The following is an 8,544-nucleotide window of genomic DNA, read 5'->3' on the forward strand; positions in this document are numbered from 1 at the left end:
CGCGTTGCCCGGCGTGCCATGCCTTAGCCTTGGCCAACATGTCGAGCCACGGCCTCGGCCCGCATGCCATGCCATGCCACGGCCCGCATGTCTTGCCACGGCGTGGCCAAACATGCCATGCCACGGCCTCGGCCCGCATGACGTGCCACGGCCTCGGCCCGCATGACATGCCACGGCCTCGGCCCGCATGCCTTGCTACGGCGTCGCCCAACATGCCTTGCCACGGCCTCGGCCCGCATGCCATGCCACGGCCTCGGCCCGCATGACATGCCACGGCCTCGGCCAGCATGCCTTGCCACGACGCCGCCCAACTTGCCATGCCACGGCCTCGGCCCGCATGCCATGCCACGGCCTCGGCCCGCATGACATGCCACGGCCTCGGCCCGCATGCCTTGCTACGGCGTCGCCCAACATGCCATGCCACGGCCTCGGCCCGCATGCCATGCCACGGCCTCGGCCCGCATGACATGCCACGGCCTCGGACCGCATGCCTTGCTACGGCGTCGCCCAACATGCCATGCCACGGCCTCGGCCCGCATGCCACGGCACGGCCTCGGCCCGCATGCCTTGCTACGGCGTCGCCCAACATGCCATGCCACGGCCTCGGCCCGCATGCCATGCCACGGCCTCGGCCCGCATGACATGCCACGGCCTCGGACCGCATGCCTTGCTACGGCGTCGCCCAACATGCCATGCCACGGCCTCGGCCCGCATGCCATGCCACGGCCTCGGCCCGCATGACATGCCACGGCCTCGGACCGCATGCCTTGCTACGGCGTCGCCCAACATGCCATGCCACGGCCTCGGCCCGCATGCCACGGCACGGCCTCGGCCCGCATGCCTTGCTACGGCGTCGCCCAACATGCCATGCCACGGCCTCGGCCCGCATGCCATGCCACGGCCTCGGCCCGCATGACATGCCACGGCCTCGGCCCGCATGCCTTGCGACGGCGTCGCCCAACATGCCTTGCCACGGCCTCGGCCCGCATGCCATGCCACGGCCTCGGCCCGCATGCCTTGCCACGACGTCGCCCAACTTGCCATGCCACGGCCTCGGCCCGCATGCCATGCCACGGCCTCGGCGCGCATGACATGCCACGGCCTCGGCCCGCATGCCATGCTACGGCGTCGCCCAACATGCCATGCCACGGCCTCGGCCCGCATGCCATGCCACGGCCTCGGCCCGCATGCCATGCCACGGCCTCGGCCCGCATGACAGGCCACGGCCTCGGACCGCATGCCTTGCTACGGCGTCGCCCAACATGCCATGCCACGGCCTCGGCCCGCATGCCATGCCACGGCCTCGGCCCGCATGCCACGGCACGGCCTCGGCCCGCATGCCTTGCTACGGCGTCGCCCAACATGCCATGCCACGGCCTCGGCCCGCATGCCATGCCACGGCCTCGGCCCGCATGACATGCCACGGCCTCGGACCGCATGCCTTGCTACGGCGTCGCCCAACATGCCATGCCACAGCCTCGGCCCGCATGCCGTGCCACGGCCTCGGCCTCGGCCCGCATGCCTTGCTACGACGTTGGCCAACATGCCATGCCACGGCCCCGGCCCGCATGCCATGCCACCGCGTTGCCCGGCGTGCCATGCCTTAGCCTTGGCCAACATGTCGTGCCACGGCCTCGGCCCGCATGCCATGCCATGCCACGGCCCTCATGTCTTGCCACGGCGTTGCCAAACATGCCATGCCACGGCCTCGGCCCGCATGCCTTGCTACGGCGTCGCCCAACATGCCATGACATGCCACGGCCTCGGCCCGCATGCCTTGCTACGGCGTCGCCCAACATGCCATGCCACGGCCTCGGCCCGCATGCCATGCCACGGCCTCGGCCCGCATGCCTTGCGACGGCGTCGCCCAACATGCCATGCCACGGCCTCTGCCCGCATGCCATGCCACGGCCTCGGCCCGCGTGACATGCCACGGCCTCGGCCCGCATGCCTTGCCACGACGTCGCCCAACTTGCCATGCCACGGCCTCGGCCCGCATGCCATGCCACGGCCTCGGCTCGCATGACATGCCACGGCCTCGGCCCGCATGCCTTGCTACGGCGTCGCCCAACATGCCATGCCACGGCCTCGGCCCGCATGCCATGCCATGGCCTCGGCCCGCATGACATGCCACGGCCTCGGACCGCATGCCTTGCTACGGCTTCGCCCAACATGCCATGCCACGGCCCCGGCCCGCATGCCTTGCCACCGCGTTGCCCGGCGTGCCATGCCACCGCGTTGCCCGGCGTGCCATGCCTTAGCCTTGGCCAACATGTCGTGCCACGGCCTCGGCCCGCATGCCATGCCATGCCACGGCCCGCATGTCTTGCCACGGCGTTGCCAAACATGCCATGCCACGGCCTCGGCCCGCATGCCTTGCCACGGCCTCGGCCAACATGCCATGCCACGGCCTCGGCCCGCATGCCATGCCACGGCCTCGGCCCGCATGACATGCCACGGCCTCGGCCCGCATGCCTTGCTACGGCGTCGCCCAACATGCCATGCCACGGCCTCGGCCCGCATGCCATGCCACGGCCTCGGCCCGCATGCCCTTCTACGGCGTTGCCCAACATGCCATGCCACGGCCTCGGCCCGCATGCCTTGCCACCGCGTTGCCCAGCATGCCATGCCACCGCGTTGCCCGGCGTGCCATGCCTTAGCCTTGGCCAACATGTCGTGCCACGGCCTCGGCCCGCATGCCATGCCACGGCCTCGGCCCGCATGTCTTGCCACGGCGTTGCCCAACATGCCATGCCACGGCCTCGGCCCCCATGCCTTGCCACCGCGCTGCCCAGCATGCCAATGCACCGCGTTGCCCGGCGTGCCATGCCTTAGCCTTGGCGAACATGCCACGCCACGGCCTCGGCCCGCATGGCTTGCCAGGGCGTTGCCCAACATGCCATGCCACGGCCTCGGCCCGCATGTCTTGCCACGGCGTTGCCCAACATGCCATGCCATGCCACGCCACGGCCTCGGCCCGCATGCCATGCCACGGCCTCGGCCCGCATGCCATGCCATGCCACGGCCTCGGCCCGCATGCCATGCCACGGCCTCGGCCAGCATGCCATGCCAAGGCCTCGGCCCGCATGCCTTGCCACGGCGTTGCCCAGCATGCCATGCCACCGCGTTGCCCAGCGGGCCGTGCCGCGGCCTCGGCCCGCATGCCTTGCGACTGCCTTGGCCAGCGTGCCATGCCACAGCGTGCCATGCCTTAGCCTTGGCCTACATGCCATGCCACTGCCTTGGCCAGCATGTCGTGCCACCGCCACGGCCAGCATGCCATGCCGGTCCGTTGCCCAGCATGCCACGGCCGTGGCGGCATGGCAAGCCACGGCCTCGGCCAGCATGCCATGCCACGGCCTCGGCCAGCATGCCATGGCACTGTCTTGGTCAGCATGCCATGCCATGGCACCGCCTTGTCCAGCACGCCGTGCCGCAGCGTTGGCCAGCATGCCTTGGCCGGCATGCCATGCCAATGCCTTGGGCCAACATGGCGTGCCACGGGCTGGGCCATGCCGGTCCGTTGCCCGGCATGCCACGGCCGTGGCGGCATGGCAAGCCACGGCCTCGGCCAGCATGCCATGCCCCGGCCTCGCCCAGCATGCCATGGCACGGTCTTGGTCAGCATGCCATGCCATGGCACCGCCTTGTGCAGCGTTGGCCAGCATGCCTTGGCCGGCATGCCATGCCAATGCCTTGGGCCAACATGGCGTGCCACGGGCTGGGCGAGCACGGCATGCCACGGGCTGGGCGAGCATGCCACGCCACGGCCTTGGCTAGCAGCAAGGCATGCCACGGCCTCGGCGAGCATGCCATGCCATGCCAAGGCCAAGGCCAAAGCCAAGGCCAAGGCAGTGGGCAAGGCCAAGTCCCTGTGCAAGGCATGGCCAAGGCCAAGGCAAAGGCCAAGGCCGCGGGCAAAGGCCAAGGCCAAGGCCAAGGCCATGGCGTGCCACCGCCTCGATCGATCTTTTTGAACATGATTCTTTTATAATCTTACCCAAACCGTGCAACACAATTAAAAATGCACTACAATCAATTTTAAATGTCATTCCCTATTTTTTTGCAATTTTTCTGGAGCTTTTCGAATTTTTAAAGCCCTTATTTGGCATAAAAAAATCAAAATAAAATAAAAAAAATGAAAAAAATAATTTAATAATTTCTATAATTACTAGTGAATCATCCTTTAATTATGGGAATTTTTCCATAATTTTTTGACTATTTTTATTAATTTTTATTATTTTTTAAGTATTAATATCGAAATAAATTAAAATAAAATATTTTCTGTAAAAAAATATTTTTTTTAATTTTTTTTATGGTGTATTAAATTATTTCCTACAACTTTCATGTTGAAAGTTTTGGCAAAAAACCATTACTTTTTAAAAAAACCCCATTATGACTCCTCGAACATGCTTGATGTTTCCTCCTGCCAGATTGAAAAGGGCTTAACAGGCTATTATAAGGGGGGGGCACCTCCCTTGCCCAGGGCAAGGCAGTGGCAGGTACGCCCCATGTTGGGCGCGGCCTGGGCTGCGGCCTTGGGTTACATGCACTGCGGCTCGACCGCGGCCTGGGCTGCGGCCTGGGGCGGCTCGGCCGCGGCCTTGGGCGGCCTGGACCGCGGCCTTGGGCGGCCTTGCGCGGCCTGGGCGCGGCCTTGGGCGGCCTGGGCGCGGCCTTGCGCGGCCTGGGCGCGGCCTTGGGCGGCCTGGGCGCGGCCTTGCGCGGCCTGGGCGCGGCCTTGGGCAGCATGGCGTGGCATGCGCGCGGGCGTGGGCGGCCTGGCATGCGCGCGGCATGGGCAGCACGGCATGGCATGCGCACGGCCTGGGCGGCCTGGCATGCAGCCGGCCTGGCATGCCCGCGGCGTGGGCAGCACGGCATGGCATGCGCACGGCCTGGGCCAGCAGCATGCCATGCCACGGCCAAGGCAGGCCAGCCAAAGCCAGCAGCATGCCATGCCAAGGCCTAGGCCAGCAGCATGCCATGCCACGGCCAAGGCAGGCCAGCCAAAGCCAGCAGCATGCCATGCCAAGGCCTAGGCCAGCAGCATGCCATGCCACGGCCAAGGCAGGCCAGCCAAAGCCAGCAGCATGCCATGCCAAGGCCAAGGCCAGCAGCATGCCATGCCACGGCCTAGGCCAGCAGCATGCCATGCCACGGCCAAGGCAGCCCAGCCAAAGCCAGCAGCATGCCATGCCAAGGCCTAGGCCAGCAGCATGCCATGCCACGGCCAAGGCAGCCCAGCCAAAGCCAGCAGCATGCCATGCCAAGGCCAAGGCCAGCAGCATGCCATGCCACGGCCAAGGCAGCCCAGCCAAAGCCAGCAGCATGCCATGCCAAGGCCAAGGCCAGCAGCATGCCATGCCACGGCCAAGGCAGCCCAGCCAAAGCCAGCAGCATGCCATGCCAAGGCCTAGGCCAGCAGCATGCCATGCCACGGCCAAGGCAGGCCAGCCAAAGCCAACAGCATGGCATGCCAAGGCCAAGGCCAGCAGCATGCCATGCCACGGCCAAGGCAGCCCAGCCAAAGCCAGCAGCATGCCATGCCAAGGCCTAGGCCAGCAGCATGCCATGCCACGGCCAAGGCAGGCCAGCCAAAGCGAGCAGCATGCCATGCCAAGGCCTAGGCCAGCAGCATGCCATGCCACGGCCAAGGCAGCCCAACCAAAGCCAGCAGCATGCCATGCCAAGGCTTAGGCCAGCAGCATGCCATGCCACGGCCAAGGCAGGCCAGCCAAAGCCAGCAGCATGCCATGCCAAGGCCTAGGCCACCAGCATGCCATGCCACGGCCAAGGCAGCCCAGCCAAAGCCAGCAGCATGCCATGCCAAGGCCAAGGCCAGCAGCATGCCATGCCACGGCCAAGGCAGCCCAGCCAAAGCCAGCAGCATGCCATGCCAAGGCCTAGGCCAGCAGCATGCCATGCCACGGCCAACGCAGGCCAGCCAAAGCCAGCAGCATGCCATGCCAAGGCCTAGGCCAGCAGCATGCCATGCCACGGCCATGGCAGCCCAGCCAAAGACAGCAGCATGCCATATCAAGGCCAAGGGCAGCAGCATGCCATGCCACGGCCAAGGCAGCCCAGCCAAAGCCAGCAGCATGCCATGCCATGGCCTAGGCCAGCAGCATGCCATGCCACGGCCAAGGCAGGCCAGCCAAAGCCAGCAGCATGCCATGCCAAGGCCAAGGCCAGCAGCATGCCATGCCACGGCCAAGGCAGCCCAGCCAAAGCCAGCAGCATGCCATGCCAAGGCCTAGGCCAGCAGCATGCCATGCCACGGCCAAGGCAGCCCAGCCAAAGCCAGCAGCATGCCATATCAAGGCCAAGGCCAGCAGCATGCCATGCCACGGCCAAGGCAGCCCAGCCAAAGCCAGCAGCATGCCATGCCATGCCTAGGCCAGCAGCATGCCATGCCACGGCCAAGGCAGGCCAGCCAAAGCCAGCAGCATGCCATGCCAAGGCCTAGGCCAGCAGCATGCCATGCCACGGCCAAGGCAGGCCAGCCAAAGCCAGCAGCATGCCATGCCAAGGCCAAGGCCAGCAGCATGCCATGCCACGGCCAAGGCAGGCCTGCCAAAGCCAGCAGCATGCCATGCCAAGGCCAAGGCCAGCAGCATGCCATGCCAAGGCCAAGGCCAGCAGCATGCCATGCCACGGCCAAGGCTGCCAGCCAAAGCCAGCAGCATGCCATGCCAAGGCCTAGGCCAGCAGCATACCATGCCAAGGCCTAGGCCAGCAGCATGCCATGCCACGGCCAAGGCAGCCCAGCCAAAGCCAGCAGCATGCCATGCCAAGGCCTAGGCCAGCAGCATGCCATGCCACGGCCAAGGCAGCCCAGCCAAAGCCAGCAGCATGCCATGCCAAGGCCAAGGCCAGCAGCATGCCATGCCACGGCCAAGGCAGCCCAGCCAAAGCCAGCAGCATGCCATGCCAAGGCCAAGGCCAGCAGCATGCCATGCCACGGCCAAGGCAGCCCAGCCAAAGCCAGCAGCATGCCATGCCAAGGCCTAGGCCAGCAGCATGCCATGCCACGGCCAAGGCAGGCCAGCCAAAGCCAACAGCATGGCATGCCAAGGCCAAGGCCAGCAGCATGCCATGCCACGGCCAAGGCAGCCCAGCCAAAGCCAGCAGCATGCCATGCCAAGGCCTAGGCCAGCAGCATGCCATGCCACGGCCAAGGCAGGCCAGCCAAAGCGAGCAGCATGCCATGCCAAGGCCAAGGCCAGCAGCATGCCATGCCACGGCCAAGGCAGCCCAACCAAAGCCAGCAGCATGCCATGCCAAGGCTTAGGCCAGCAGCATGCCATGCCACGGCCAAGGCAGGCCAGCCAAAGCCAGCAGCATGCCATGCCAAGGCCTAGGCCACCAGCATGCCATGCCACGGCCAAGGCAGCCCAGCCAAAGCCAGCAGCATGCCATGCCAAGGCCAAGGCCAGCAGCATGCCATGCCACGGCCAAGGCAGCCCAGCCAAAGCCAGCAGCATGCCATGCGAAGGCCTAGGCCAGCAGCATGCCATGCGAAGGCCTAGGCCAGCAGCATGCCATGCCACGGCCAACGCAGGCCAGCCAAAGCCAGCAGCATGCCATGCCAAGGCCTAGGCCAGCAGCATGCCATGCCACGGCCAAGGCAGCCCAGCCAAAGCCAGCAGCATGCCATATCAAGGCCAAGGGCAGCAGCATGCCATGCCACGGCCAAGGCAGCCCAGCCAAAGCCAGCAGCATGCCATGCCATGGCCTAGGCCAGCAGCATGCCATGCCACGGCCAAGGCAGGCCAGCCAAAGCCAGCAGCATGCCATGCCAAGGCCAAGGCAGCCCAGCCAAAGCCAGCAGCATGCCATGCCAAGGCCTAGGCCAGCAGCATGCCATGCCACGGCCAAGGCAGCCCAGCCAAAGCCAGCAGCATGCCATATCAAGGCCAAGGCCAGCAGCATGCCATGCCACGGCCAAGGCAGCCCAGCCAAAGCCAGCAGCATGCCATGCCATGCCTAGGCCAGCAGCATGCCATGCCACGGCCAAGGCAGGCCAGCCAAAGCCAGCAGCATGCCATGCCAAGGCCTAGGCCAGCAGCATGCCATGCCACGGCCAAGGCAGGCCAGCCAAAGCCAGCAGCATGCCATGCCAAGGCCAAGGCCAGCAGCATGCCATGCCACGGCCAAGGCAGGCCAGCCAAAGCCAGCAGCATGCCATGCCAAGGCCAAGGCCAGCAGCATGCCATGCCACGGCCAAGGCTGCCAGCCAATGCCAGCAGCATGCCATGCCAAGGCCTAGGCCAGCAGCATGCCATGCCACGGCCAAGGCAGCCCAGCCAAAGCCAGCAGCATGCCATGCCAAGGCCTAGGCCAGCAGCATGCCATGCCACGGCCAAGGCAGCCCAGCCAAAGCCAGCAGCATGCCATGCCACGGCCAAGGCAGCCCAGCCAAAGCCAGCAGCATGCCATGCCAAGGCCAAGGCCAAGGCCAGCAGCATGCCATGCCATGCCACGGCCAAGGCCAAGGCCGAGGCAGCCCATCCGAAGCCAGCAACATTCCATGGCAAGGCC

The sequence above is a fragment of the Camellia sinensis genome, unplaced genomic scaffold (assembly GCF_055761805.1).
Source record: "Camellia sinensis isolate YWXY unplaced genomic scaffold, ASM5576180v1 Unanchor4, whole genome shotgun sequence".
Lineage (NCBI taxonomy): Eukaryota > Viridiplantae > Streptophyta > Magnoliopsida > Ericales > Theaceae > Camellia > Camellia sinensis.